The sequence below is a fragment of the Neopsephotus bourkii genome, unplaced genomic scaffold (genome assembly GCF_033783945.1).
Source record: "Neopsephotus bourkii isolate Nb327-2 ecotype Australia unplaced genomic scaffold, CSIRO-AGI_Nbou_v1 NB_1749, whole genome shotgun sequence".
In the NCBI taxonomy this organism is placed as follows: Eukaryota; Metazoa; Chordata; class Aves; order Psittaciformes; family Psittacidae; genus Neopsephotus; species Neopsephotus bourkii.
In genome coordinates this window covers 7,318,374-7,331,618 of record NW_026902223.1, presented here as the reverse complement: position 1 = coordinate 7,331,618, position 13,245 = coordinate 7,318,374, and the positions used below count along the sequence as shown (strand labels likewise).

Below are 13,245 nucleotides of genomic sequence, written 5' to 3'. Positions count from 1 at the left end.
GTTTCTTTAAAAGCCCACAGGTTTCAGGAGAAGTGATGGGAAATTAGAGGTGTGTGACAGACAGGCTAATTTCCCTAACTGACAACCCAGACAGCTCAATGCAAAAAACATTATAATGTTTGGGCTTGATTTGTGTTCCCCCCCCTTCTTGCTGTACATAAGCCCAGAGTTATGTGTGTATGCACACTTCCAGTAGGAAAGATGTTGCTTTTGTATTGTAATCATAGAATCACAGAATGGTTTGGGTTGAGAAAGGACCTTAAGATCACCCAGTTCCAACCCCCTGCCATAGGCACGGATGCCTCACACTAGACCATGTTGCCCAAGCCTCTGTCTGGCCTGGCCTTGAACACTGTCAGGGATGGAGCATTCACTATTGTTTTGGGCAACATGTGCCAGTGCCTCACCACCCTCACCGTAAAGAACTTCTGCCTTATATCCAATCTAAACTTCCCTGTCTAAGTTTAAACCCATCACCCCTTGTCCTATCACTACAGTCCCTAATGAAGAGTCCCTCTCCAGCATCCTTATAGGCCTCCTTCAGGTACTGGAAGGCTGCTCTGAGGTCTTCATGAAGCCTTCTCTTCTTACAAGGCGATGTAATGCATGCATGTCTCTCTACTATCCACTCCCAAAACTGCCTGGAAAAGGGAAAATACGATTAGAACAAGTATTTTAAACAAATTGCTGATTTTTTTCAGGTTTACACTAGCCTGATTTTCTACCTCTCCCTGAATGCCTGCACCATCCGGTTATCGAACAGCTTTACTCCATTTTGGGATGTCAGAAAAGCAAATTGTGGTGGGGAAAATGAGGGAAAAGTGGTGAAAAAATGGTTTTCCCCCTAGATTTCGTAGCAACAAGTGCAGCACCTCTAGAGCGTGGCAGCTGCAGAGATGGCTCGTGTCTGGTATAACCAGGGACTTGGTGGATTTGGAGAAACAGTGTGAAAATGGGGTTGGTTCCTTCAGTGCTATGCTGCAGCACCAGGACCTGAGGTCAAGCAGTGCCCATTCGTGTCCTGCCTCTGCTGCCATGGACCAAGATGATTTTCTTATGGCAATGGAGGTTTTTTTACACCTTTCCCATAAAAAGCAAAATCTGCTCAATTAAACTGTTCTGCACATTCATGTCGAAGAGACTTCATGAGACTATATGGGTTAAAGAGCCTTTTAATTACCCCTGCACACATGTTCTGTGCTCTCAAGCAATACTGCGCTTGTCAGGTATGAGTTTGCAGTGCAATATGATGCAATTTTTCAGTTCATAAAGGAATCCCAGTTCCAAACCTACTTCAGTCCTGTTGAACCAGACCCCTCTCCATGCATAGAGGTCCTAAAGAAAACGGAGTATTTTGCATGCCTTGAACTGCTTCTTTTTCCTGGAAAAATATAAATAAATCTGTTACTTTGAATAGGTCAAGTACACCATTAAACTGACTCCAGCATAATGCATATACTGTCTCAGCCCATATCAGAGACATAGAAGAGAGGAGTCTCACCCACCCTTGCAAGAATGCCATCAACCCAGTATCAAGCCCCTGCCAGAAGCCCTGAATTTATGGCACTTATTTAAGAAAATACTTACACTTTGTTTTCTTCATCTTTTTTTTGTAGCAGTTTTCAGCTAAGGACAATTAAAAAGCATAACAGTGAAGCTAAGAGGGAGCATTGCCCTCTTCCAGCCTGCTTAGAGAGGGGAAATGAGTTAATAACTCCTATAACTTAAATGAGTTTGACAACCTTTAAATATAAACAGCTGATTGGAAGTGCTGAGAAATCTGGGAAAGAAAAAGAAGGAAAGGAGAAAAAAACCCAAAAAAGTTCCTGAGAAGCTCAGCAAAGGAATGTTGGCTCCGTTACCCCTTCTAGCACAGTACGAATGAGAAGGAAGAAGGGAGGCAGCATGGGCTGGCTAAGGAAGAAGAAAGAGAACAGCACCATGTCAGAATACTTCATGTGAAAATCAAACCAGCTGTGGCCAACACTCACCTGCAGAGAATGATTACTGCCATACTGGGAGAGCTACATACAGGGAAGAGTGTGGTGATGAGGTGGATAACCTGCTCCATGACTATGCTTTGCCCACGAAGGAGACCTGTCACACCACACCAGAGGTGTGCTCATCACTAGGTGATGACTGATTTGAGGCAAATCTGTGGTCACCCCTATGAGCAGACAGAGTGCTGTGAAGATTATGGTCCTGCTTGATGTCAAAGGCCTTGGGGTGGTCCCAAATCAGTGCTAAGGAAAAACACATGAGTTCATGGGGCAGCAATGTCTGGTTGCTGGCATCTAGACCTTAGGTGAGGCAATGGCTCCTAGCCTGTCTGGAGGCTGTGTTGTGGCTTTTTCCCAGTCTATTTCCAGAAGTACATATGATTACACTGATGTGATCCTTTGGAATAATGATATTTGGATACGTGTCCCTGTCCCATGCACAAAGGTGCTGAGACTGGTTTAAAAGCCTCTGCATTAGGTGCAGAGTCAGGGAGGGGTAAGGCTCTACCTACCATAGGTTCTGTAACTGCTCAGAAAAGGGCTCTTTTTGGGTAAAATCAGCTCTGAACATGCCCTAGGATTCTGAGTGGCTGGGATTTATAATGAATAAACCAATAAATGAAGCTGGGATTTATAATGAATAAACCAATAAATGAAGCTGGGATTTATAATAAATAAACCAATAAATGAAGCTGGATAGTAGCTGTCTCTTTATTACAGATGTAATACAGGTCCTACTGTTTCCCCACTCCGGAGGGGATCATCCATCTTTGAAAACAGGAGGTAAGTAATCCTAGGCTGATTACTTAGTAAAAGAAGGCCCTTTTGGACCAGAATGATTGTTTTGTTGACAGAAATGGTGCATGTCTGTCTTGTAGAGGCAAGAGTCTGTGTCTGTGTGTATGCACATGCATACTCGCATGTATTTTGCTGCATAACTCAAAGCCAACCCCAGAAGCTGTCTTTGAAAGCCTAAATCTGCCAATCCTTTCCTATACCACCACACTCGATTCAAGGAAATGCTACCTTTTGAGTGAGAATAGGAAATTAAAGGAAATGAATATGCTACTCAGCCAGATAAATTAATTAGCTAATGTGCATACATCACTTAGGAATGGTAAAGCCCTAGGTAACTTTTTATGTCTGAGGAAATATGGTTTAAAGTGGTTCAATTCCAGCCTGGTAAAACTAACATTCATTAGAGAACCTGATCCGGAGAGTAAGGTGCAGAGAGGGAAGCAGTGCCAGCAGCTACCTGGTAATCAGGAGATGGAACAAAGAAGCTGCTGCCTCCGGGATGAAGGACTTGAGGTTATAAGATCGTAAACCACAGGAGTCCATAAAGTTTCTGAGTTCTGGAGGCATGCCTTTAAAGTTAATATCGTGCAGTATCAGAGCCATAACAACAAGTCACCCAGAGTCATTTATTATTCATTGAGAGTCACCCTCACTGCACATGCACCAAAAGTCCTTTAAATGTCTCAGGTACATCCTCTTATCTAAAGGAGATTTACAGGAATATTACTGCATCTTAAGGAAATGCCAATCAATTATTTTAACACTAATTTCTGCCATTTTAATAACTCTCCTAAGGCAAAGACTGACCATATTTAACAGTGTAGTTGTTAAGCTGCAAGAGATGTCATTTCCTGCTTCCTAATTGGACATTGTGTCAGTCACACCGTCGATAACGGCTGCATAATACAACTGTAGTTGTATGTTAAATTGCCATGTATTTCATATTATAGCTCTATGTTATGCCTCTAAACATCCTCTGCAAACCTTTTTACACGCTCTTCTGTACAGAGAACTGGCTTGACACAAAATTCATTGTGTTTCAGTTTTAACTAAAGGGAATTAGGTGCTGACATTCCCCTGAAGTACAGTAAAGGCTGGGTGCTTCATTGCTTTGAGCTCTGAAAAATCACTCTCCTCTTCAAAACGGAGACGTAGCTCTCAATGCTTTTCGATTACAGCTGTTTGTCTTCTCTTGGTTGTTCAAAATGGATTGGTTTCTTTTTTTCAAGCAAACCAATACATTATACTAAAAACCCCAAAGAAATTACCCCTGGGTGACTTTGAAAACCCAACCCCAAATATATCGTGGTGATTCTTTAGGAGGCACCTTGTGCCCCTGAGATATACTTTACCGTTTGACTCTGAACAGTATCCATCTATCTCTACATTTACCTCATACATCAGTGAAACAGCTCTTTCCTTAACGACCACTTCTGCACACTTGCCTCTTCCAGCACCCCTTTGCAGAAGGCCTTTCTCTTGTCATTCATTAACAAATTAATCCTGTTCTCCTGCACTGCTGGATTTCCTTCCTGGCACCCCTGACCAGATGTAAAGTGACAAGTGGAGTGAATGGTGGCACCTCTCCTCTTAATGTATTAGGTGCCCTTCAACGAAAATGCTTTTCAGAGCGAAGAAATACTCTCTACCAACACCGGGACACTGACTTGATTCAATTAGGAGGCTTAGTAAGAGCATTCACTGCAGCAGAACAGTCTGTGCAAGAAAGCCAGGCTGAGACAAGGTAGTGATAGGCTTCAAAACCCAGGTGGTGGCTTACACTGCTGCTGAAGTGAGTACCCATCAGTGATGGGACATTTGCTGCTTTCCTCACACGTCTAGCCCATGATCTGCTGCTCTTCTTGCTCATCCTGACACTCCAACCTTAATACCCACTGAAATTTAAGACCAGGGGTTTTCTCCTCCATGAGAAGAGGGTATGGGTGTTTCACTACATCTTTTCTGGTGACCTTTCTTTAATTTAGGAGTGTGTTCTTGTCCAGAACGAATAACTACACGCTATTTTTGCAGGTGAGGAATTCTGAGCCTGTAATTACATTTACTTGTTGCATTGAACATTCACTCTTGCCCCATACCTTGTTTTTGTGATGAAATACCCAAATTGGAGACACCCTGATGAGCATTGAGAGGATTATTACTGACACCCTGACTAGTACTGCAGAATGGAGGCAGGCACTGCCTCTTTGTGTAAGAGATACAGCATCTAGCATGAATAGGAGCTAATCTGGTCTTCCTTCTGCCCAGTGAACATCCCAAGCAAACAGCACACAAACCTTTAGCGGTTCATACCCATGGGATGGATGGTATCCATTTAGGGGTCACTCCTTGCAAAATGCAATCAAAGCTGAGTGTAATGCTTCATTCAAACTCTGCAGCCAAGTGCATTTTACTTATACATAAAATGACTGCAGGAAACAAACCTCAAAGCTGTTTGCACAACTGCAGATAAAGCGGCGCTGCCTCCCTTCGACACCAGAAGGTGTTTCTCCTGTGAGTTACATCTAATGAATAAAATTGCAAGAACAAGCACAAATTGAGGGAGAGAAACATCTGCCTTTGGAAGCTGCAGCGCTCTTTGGGCTGTATGAAGTTGTGTACTCCATTAACTTCAACAAAGGAGCAGGCTGCTGTCCCAGAGCTGAACATTTGAGCTTTGTGACTGAAAATCATCAGTGAGCAGGAGCTGCAGGCGGAGTTGGACGGGTTTGCTCTTCTAGCTGAGATTTTGCAGACGTCTTTTTAGCCTGAGTGGAATTAAAGCTGGACACCGAGGTCTTTCAAGTAAAGCTTACTGTGGGCAGCACTGGCAGTGTGCAACCAGCTTCCCAGTATTGCCCTATCTGCACAGCCTCACAAAACAGCAAAGATGTTTCTGCTCTTCAAAGAGCCCTTTTTTCTGCTTGATTCAGTACTTTTAAGATGGTGGTTATAGTGTATCTCTGTAGGCACCTTCTGCAGTTTGATATTCAAAGGTGCTGCCTTTCTCAGACTTAATGGCGCAGAACACATCAGCCAGAGCCTTGGAAAACAGGGAGGATGGAGGAATTCACTAGTTGTCTTTCTACCCAGTCATTCAATGTTTTGAAGCTAAAAATATTAAAATCTTAAGGGAAAAAAACAGAAAAGGGTCAGTTTTACAGGGAGTGGATGAGAGGTGTTATATTTATCATCAAAATTTGGAATTTCAAAACTTCGATGAAATGTGAAGTATGTGAGATACCTTCAAGCAGCTCTTATACTAAAAAGAACAGTAAAACCCCTTCTAGGATGGATGCGGATCATACGTCGTAGCTAGACACAGCTAGTCACAGCTGTGACTGCTCTTTTCAGAGCCAAAAGTTATCTGGATATGGAGCCTTTCTCCATTTTTCTGGATATAGACTCTTATCTTTTGAATCCGACTTTAAATCTTGAGCTGAAAAGGCTCCTGGAGTGACCAAATCAAATCAGCCCTGCTTGGAGAAATAAGAATTGAATTCTGCTTTTGGCAATACCCAAGTCTCCATTAAATAAAATATCAAATCATGAGGAACTTGCCAAACCAGTGAGGATTTTGCCATTTCCCTCACTTTCAGTGGATTTGGCTGTCCACAGAGCTCAGGAAATAAGGGGACACTTCCAAAGCCTTTCAGCTTTGTGGTGAAAGTTGTTCTACTCCTGAATCAAATCCTGCTGTGCTCTGCAAATGGGACATCTGCAGCTAGCCCAAGACTTTTCATGCCTCTCCCTGTGTAGTCCTGGGAAGCTGGAAAAGCCACTGTTGTTCTTGAAAAGACACTGCAATTGCTGGGAACGTGTCAGGTAAGAAAAGCTCATTCAGCGCTGGGTGAGTCTACAACATCTACAGACAAATGGATGAACAGACTCTGTGTATATGGGTTCTGTGCAAACGTGTTTGTTTGGTTTCCTTTCACTCTTCCTCCATTTAGAGCCTCTTTTCTGGGGAATGAGTTAATCTATTGTACCAAAGTCATTAATAACATCTCCCTGTAGAGGACGCCAGTCCTTGGAGCCTTCCTCCTTCCTCCTCCTTCGGGGGGGTGCTCAGCTGGCAGGACCAAAGCACCCTCTCCATTGATATAATCAAGATGCCACAGTCACACTGACACAGCAGCACCCGAGATGATTATTCGCATTTGTGCGACCTTATTAACTTATCCCACTGGTTGGAAATGCTCTGGAGAGCTGTGCATGGATATAGGTTTTGGTGAATAACCATGGCAGCACCTCACCTGCCAACCCAACACCCTTGTCAGAGTCCAGCTCATTAACAGAAAGCGTCACTCCCATCCAAAATGCAGATACTACCTGTGAACAGTCACAACACAGATGTATTTGTGCCAGATTTGCCCCTCTTTCCTCAAAGCAGGTCTTGAGTCCCATCAGCTGATCTAACCCATGCTTTCAGATGCCTGGATGAGATGGGCACACACAGATGAGACATCCCCCAGTGCAGTCAGCACAGCACAGCAATAAAACCCCCCGACACTGCTAAGCCAAACTCTTACTGACAGCAATGCCCTGGTTCACCCATTGCATTGGCCTGAGCTGAGCCATCTTGCGCTTGTGTTGGTGTAACTGAGAGCAGAATACAGCCCAGTGAGAGCAGTGCATGCTCTGCCAAGGGCATAGCTCAGCTGCTGACCTTGACGTGAGATTCCTCTGTGCTTACAGAGACAGTCACATGTAAGAATCAGCAATGAATCTCCTTATTCTTCAACCCAATTAATGTCAAAGAAATTGGGTTTTGGGGGCCTCCTCCCAAGGTTTGCTAACCCCCCCTCACCTCTGTCTTTGATGCATCAAGGGCAGAAACAGAAACACTGCTCGCCTTTTCACTCAGTTTTGCTTTCTTCCCTCCAAGGACAGTGTCTGGGACATCCTCCTCTTCATTTCTGTTTTACCTTCCCCTTCAGCTGTGGGAGGACAGATGCCCTTGGAAAGAATAAACAGGAAGGGCCAGGCTTGCCTCTGGTGTTAACCACTGCTGTTCCCTGGAATCAACAGTCGCAAATCCTGCCCTGTGTCTGCACAGCACGCCTTCAGGAACAGCCTGACGCAGAGCGAGCTGCAACACCCTCTGACACCCTTTGACCAGCCTGGCTGCACACCAGCAGGAAAAGCCAAGGATTTTGTTATGGGAACTCTAATTCAGCTTTCCTGGGACCATGGGAAAGGGCTGTCTCCTTGGGGCCAAACGTCGCTGTTCTTCAGATCCATACCACTAACAAGAGGCTGGGAGAACTCCTTATTCAGCCTCAGCCTTCGCTTTTCTCATGACCCAAAACCCAACAAGACAACAAACGCTCTCCCCTCTGCTCGCCCAGATGCAACGTTCAGTCTAGATGGAGTTCTCTGACATGTCTTACAGCATCCCATGTCCATCTCTCTGCACGGTGCTACCCTTCCCAAGCTCCTGACAACTGATTAAACCCTCTGTCCTTTGAGAACACAGTCAGGCAGCTGCAGTGACTGGAAATCTAGTGGGTCTCACATCAATTTTGGCTCTAATGGCAACAGAAATGTCCCCCACAACCTAAATGCCCAGGAAACACACTCCTTGATACCTGCAGATGTGACCCTGCTCAGAGAATCATGTGAAAGGAAACTCCTCTAGGCTTGAGCGTTATCATACATGAGTGGTGGAAGACCCTGTTGTGCTTACACATGGTGACAAACTGTGTGGCCATCAGCTGTGTCCATCCTGTGTACAGGCACATTTCCAGACCTGAAGAGCAATCACATCTGTAAATCTCACAGCATCCATTCAGCACTGCAAAGCAGTGATCTAATACGGATCTTCAGTAGGAAAGTTACCACATCTACATCTGCCATTAACATTTAGAAGGTAATCTCCTTAACACCATAAATGCTAACTACTCTGGCATGCCCTTGACAGGTATAATTGTCTGTAGTCCTGTAAAAAATAATAGCCATCTGGCAGAAAGTACTGATGCTGTGAGAAGAAAAAGAAGATGGATACCAGCAAAAGACCAAAGCAAATCCCTCAGCACAGGTTACCTTGGGACTATTTGATTGCCTGGCAATCTGCTCATGTCCCTCTTTTCAGCCGTTTTCAATGTCATGGGAGGAGCATCTTTCAGCTTTAGCCTCACAGCCAGCACAAGCCCTACCTGAATTTATTACAGACAAGGAAGCAGAAATAATTCTCTTCCCCTAGAACTGACAAACATGAAGAAAGAGATAGCCTGGTGGAGATCAAACCCATGGCTTATAGGAGAAACCTTGCGTGGGTTCTGAAAGCAGTGTATTGCCCTGCTAATGGTATGCTGTAGATCATCTGGCACTTGCAAGGAGTGACCTGCCTGTTCCTCAGCATCTCTGGCTCTCCTCATCATTATGGCCCTTGTAAAAAATGGCATATTAAGTGCAAAGACCAAAAGTCCTGGAAAAGAAACAATTCCAGTTATTCACAGAACCAGAGCACTATGGACAGCCAAATGCAAGCTTCTCCAAGGACATCTCTTGGCTTCAACCTTGATCGATAGAGCTCTTTCTTGGGGTAAGGAAAGAATCCAGGTCAGACAGGTTGTTTATTTACTGGCTTTCCTGATAAGCCTGTGGAAAAGGCAGACACTGGTAAAGCAGGAGCATTTCCCAGTAGGTGCCAGGCCAAGATTCACTGTACAGTGGCTGCTGATCTGTCAGGAGCTGGTCCTGAACTGCAGTAATGCGTTCAGTATCACCTGCAATGCACATTGGCCTTTTTTGCAATGACCATACCTGTGGAGGGAGAGCAGAAGGATGTGGAAGGAGTGAAATCCCCCAGCCAGTGCTGTTCCCAGGCTCTGACAGAAAACAGGGACCCTGATAGCTCAGAAACAAACAGTTTTCATCCAAATTCCATGACCCGAGATACCCCAAACAAGTTCAAACCATCTTCCATAAGTCATTCACACTTAACAACCCCTTCTCTGAATTTCCCTAAGGTTATGGACAGATTTTCACTGTAGCAGAGGAGCAAAATCTGTCTCCAAACTCTGAGGAAAGAACTTTGAACCTTTGCAGAAATAAGAGCTGTATCCACAGAGCGGTCTGATCTTGGTTCTACCTTTGCAGCTTTAAAGGAGTGCTGAGTTCACCCATCCCAGTGACCGCGCATGGGCATCATTTCACCTCCTGGTCCATTTGTGAGGAAAAGGCCTGTTCTCAGGTTTACCTAAAACCTCCCTGTGGCTTTTTAATACCCCCCAAGGAAACAAAAGAGGATGGTCTGTGTTACAGCGAGGATGGCTTGGCTGCAGTTAATTATGACAACAACCACCAGAGCAATGCAGAAGAATTTAGGGAGGAAGAGGGCACATTTCACTCCCTGCTCTCAGAAAGGGTGATCTTCTCTTTAACCTCTGGATGAGCATACACGAGTTACAGACTGAAGACATCTGCTACAAGACAGCTGGATTCATACGGCCGAGTGGTTGTCCACAGCCTTCAAAGTCACACCAAAGGGAAGACACTGCACCCCATCACCTGCCTAAATCCTCCCCAGTGAAGGGGGAATCTGAAATATAAAGTGAAAGCACCTTGGCAAACATGACAGCCAATGCCACGATGCCAGCCCAGCACAGAGGTGAGCACTCACAAGATCTCTGTTACACAGCTGTATTTATGTTATGGATGCCAAATCACTGCCAGATCTGAGAATCATTTTACAAATGACATCTGACTTAATTTTACTCCTTTGTTTTTCATCTCTAGACGACTTGTTCAGGACTAAGACTGCCACATGGAGCAGTTAAACAGCTCAACCCTTTTCCAGCTACTGCTACACCTGACCCACAGTTTCACACTAGAAGTCTCATAGGAGGATTTTCTCCAAAGGATTCATATTTAGCCTTTTGCTTCCACCAAAATTGCTTTCCCTGACCCCATTTAAGAGTGTTCAGAAGGACGCTGACACTTGCTTTTCAGATTTGCATCTAATCCTTCTCCCACTTTGCATAAATCAGAAGTAACAGCACTAAAGCCTACCTCTTCCACAAGCATTAGCAAAACTGCTAAAGCCACCGAGATTTATTTCAAACACTGGCTTCAGTCCTAGCAATAAGAAACTCTAAGTATGGCAATTGCTCCTCACTTAAAGGACCATGACACGGTGTTTGCTGCACCATGGGTCTCCCTGCATGTCTGCTAAGGGCTAGGCTCACCCAGCAGCCCCCCCAGTGCTCTGCCCCACTCCCTGCTCAGCCTCTTGTTTCAATACTATGTGCCATCATCACTGAGACCACTGCTTCTTGGTTACAAGTGGTTTAAACTGGAGGGTGAGATCCAGGGGGATGAGCCCTTGGATTTGGGCAATGCTGGCTTCCAGAGATTCACTCAACCACAGCTCCATTCCAGGGGTGTGACATGGGCTCCTCACTGTCCTGAGCAACTGAGTACTGCCAAAATCTATGCTGAAAAAACCTGTTTTAACATGTTTCTAACCTTATCTATCCTTCCTACCCGCTGTCCCCACTACCGACTGCCCCTGGAGTAACACCAGTCAGGGGACTTCATCTTGCTTTATTAGATGAAGAGTAAAACGAGCAACTGCAGAGGCAAACGCATCTCTTAATTTAACTGGCAAAATCAATGCTGTTACCATAGTTTGATTCAGCCCATCGGCTTTACAGCCCCAAAGAACTGGGTGATATCACATGGCCATTATCTGCTGGCAGTACTGGGGTAGCTTTAGATGCCCATCCTCCTCCCATCTAGCAGGATCCTGATGCTTCCCGCATCACTTTCTTTCCCCCATTGGAATCACCCAGCCATTAAAGTCCACTACATAGACCTCATCCTCTTAATGAGGGGCCCTCCTTGCCTGACTGACAATCTGCCTGTGGTCTCCCACAAGTTCCATTCAAGCAGCCACAATCTAGAGCATTTTGTGAACCAGTCCCTTAGGAAAACTGCCTTTCCAGGGAAGTCTGGGGCCCTTAAAGTCTGCACTATGTTTTGTTCAGAAAGAATATTAAGCAGACAGCACTGGCTGAATTGCAGCTCAAACAGGGAATTAAATCCATCCATAGACCAATTTATTCTGTTCCAGCCGAATACATCATATCCAAGCTTACATGGCAGTATAGCCTTGTGGTGTAAACCCAGTTTTACTGCCTCCTTCACGGTATCACCTATATGAAACCATGATTTTAAAATGTCCCCCTATATATTTGAACAAAAAAAGGAATAGGAACTAAATCTTTCCAGTTTACTGGAACATCAGGGGGACTTGGGAGAACAGGAGCCTCAGTAACCACCATCCAGGGCTGCTGAACCCACGCAGATGAAGGCACGAACGCAGCAGCACAGTCACCTCGGGGCAATGCCTCTGACCTCTATCTGCTTAGAAATGCTGCCTGCACCAGGGAGGACTTTTCATCTGGGCTCCTCTGTGTTATTATTAACTCCAGAGTGACTCCAAGAAGTCACACAGCTGGGCACAGGCCTGCTCACACTGCTGATACGTGCTATTGAATCTTGAAACACCCTGCACCGGCAGGTAACCTCTACCCTGCCAACACAGAGCTGTGTGTGTAGCTAAACCCAGTCCTGTCTTGGCATCCACAGGTCTAAACCCCTCAGGCCCAACTCGACACTGGCTGTGGGTGCCACCACTGCAAAGGACAGATGTAACACACTGTGAAACCAGGAGGATAAGATTAGAAACCATCTTTCACATTCACTTTGTAGTGGGGCAAAGGCTAATGGATGCTGCAAGGAGAAAGAGAAACAGCAGAGCAAAACAGGCAATATGATCTCCCATAGATATTCAGTATATCTATTTATATATAAATACACATCTCCTCCTCTCCTCTCTTCTCTGTTTTCCTTTCTCTCCATCCTGAGTCAGGGATTCAGCATTCTAAGGAAATGGGTTTGGTGAGCTTCCTCATGCCTTCCTGTCCCTCTTAAAACCCACAGCATTTAACATGCCAGCAAAAGGCTGCTCCAGAGAGGTCTGGGGGTCCAGAACCATGAAGAGGGTCAGATACAGGCTGCATTGGCAGAGCCTCATGATGATGGAGGGCACAGTCTCCCAAGCAGGGCTGAGGTGTACCTGGCTCCCTGCCTGCGTTAACCCCCAGTCTCTACCACTTTAACAAACACCATATTCACACAAAGTGTGAATAGCAAATGGAGAGGGGGGGAAATGCACTTGGGTTAGAGAAACGTGTGACAAAAGCTGCACATATTTTCATCAACCAAAGGCCAGGACATAATAATAATCGTTTTCCCAGCCCGGAGGAGAAGAACAAGACCAAGGGTTTCTTTTCAGAGGAGCTGAGACAATAGTGACAAAGGGCCACACAAGGTCAGTGACACTTTGGAACTCATGTCAGCCGAGGCGCTGGTCCTGATCTGTCATCTCCCTGCTGATCAGTGACAACTGAGACCACGAGGCACAATCCACCTCTGTGTT

General features: G+C 45.2%; 1 long non-coding RNA gene across 1 annotated transcript in view; it reads left to right on the top strand.

The window, feature by feature from the left end:
• LOC133225092 (uncharacterized) overlaps window positions 1–13,245 on the top strand; it is a 97,600-nt gene that overhangs the window by 60,750 nt on the left and 23,605 nt on the right. The window lies entirely within an intron of this gene.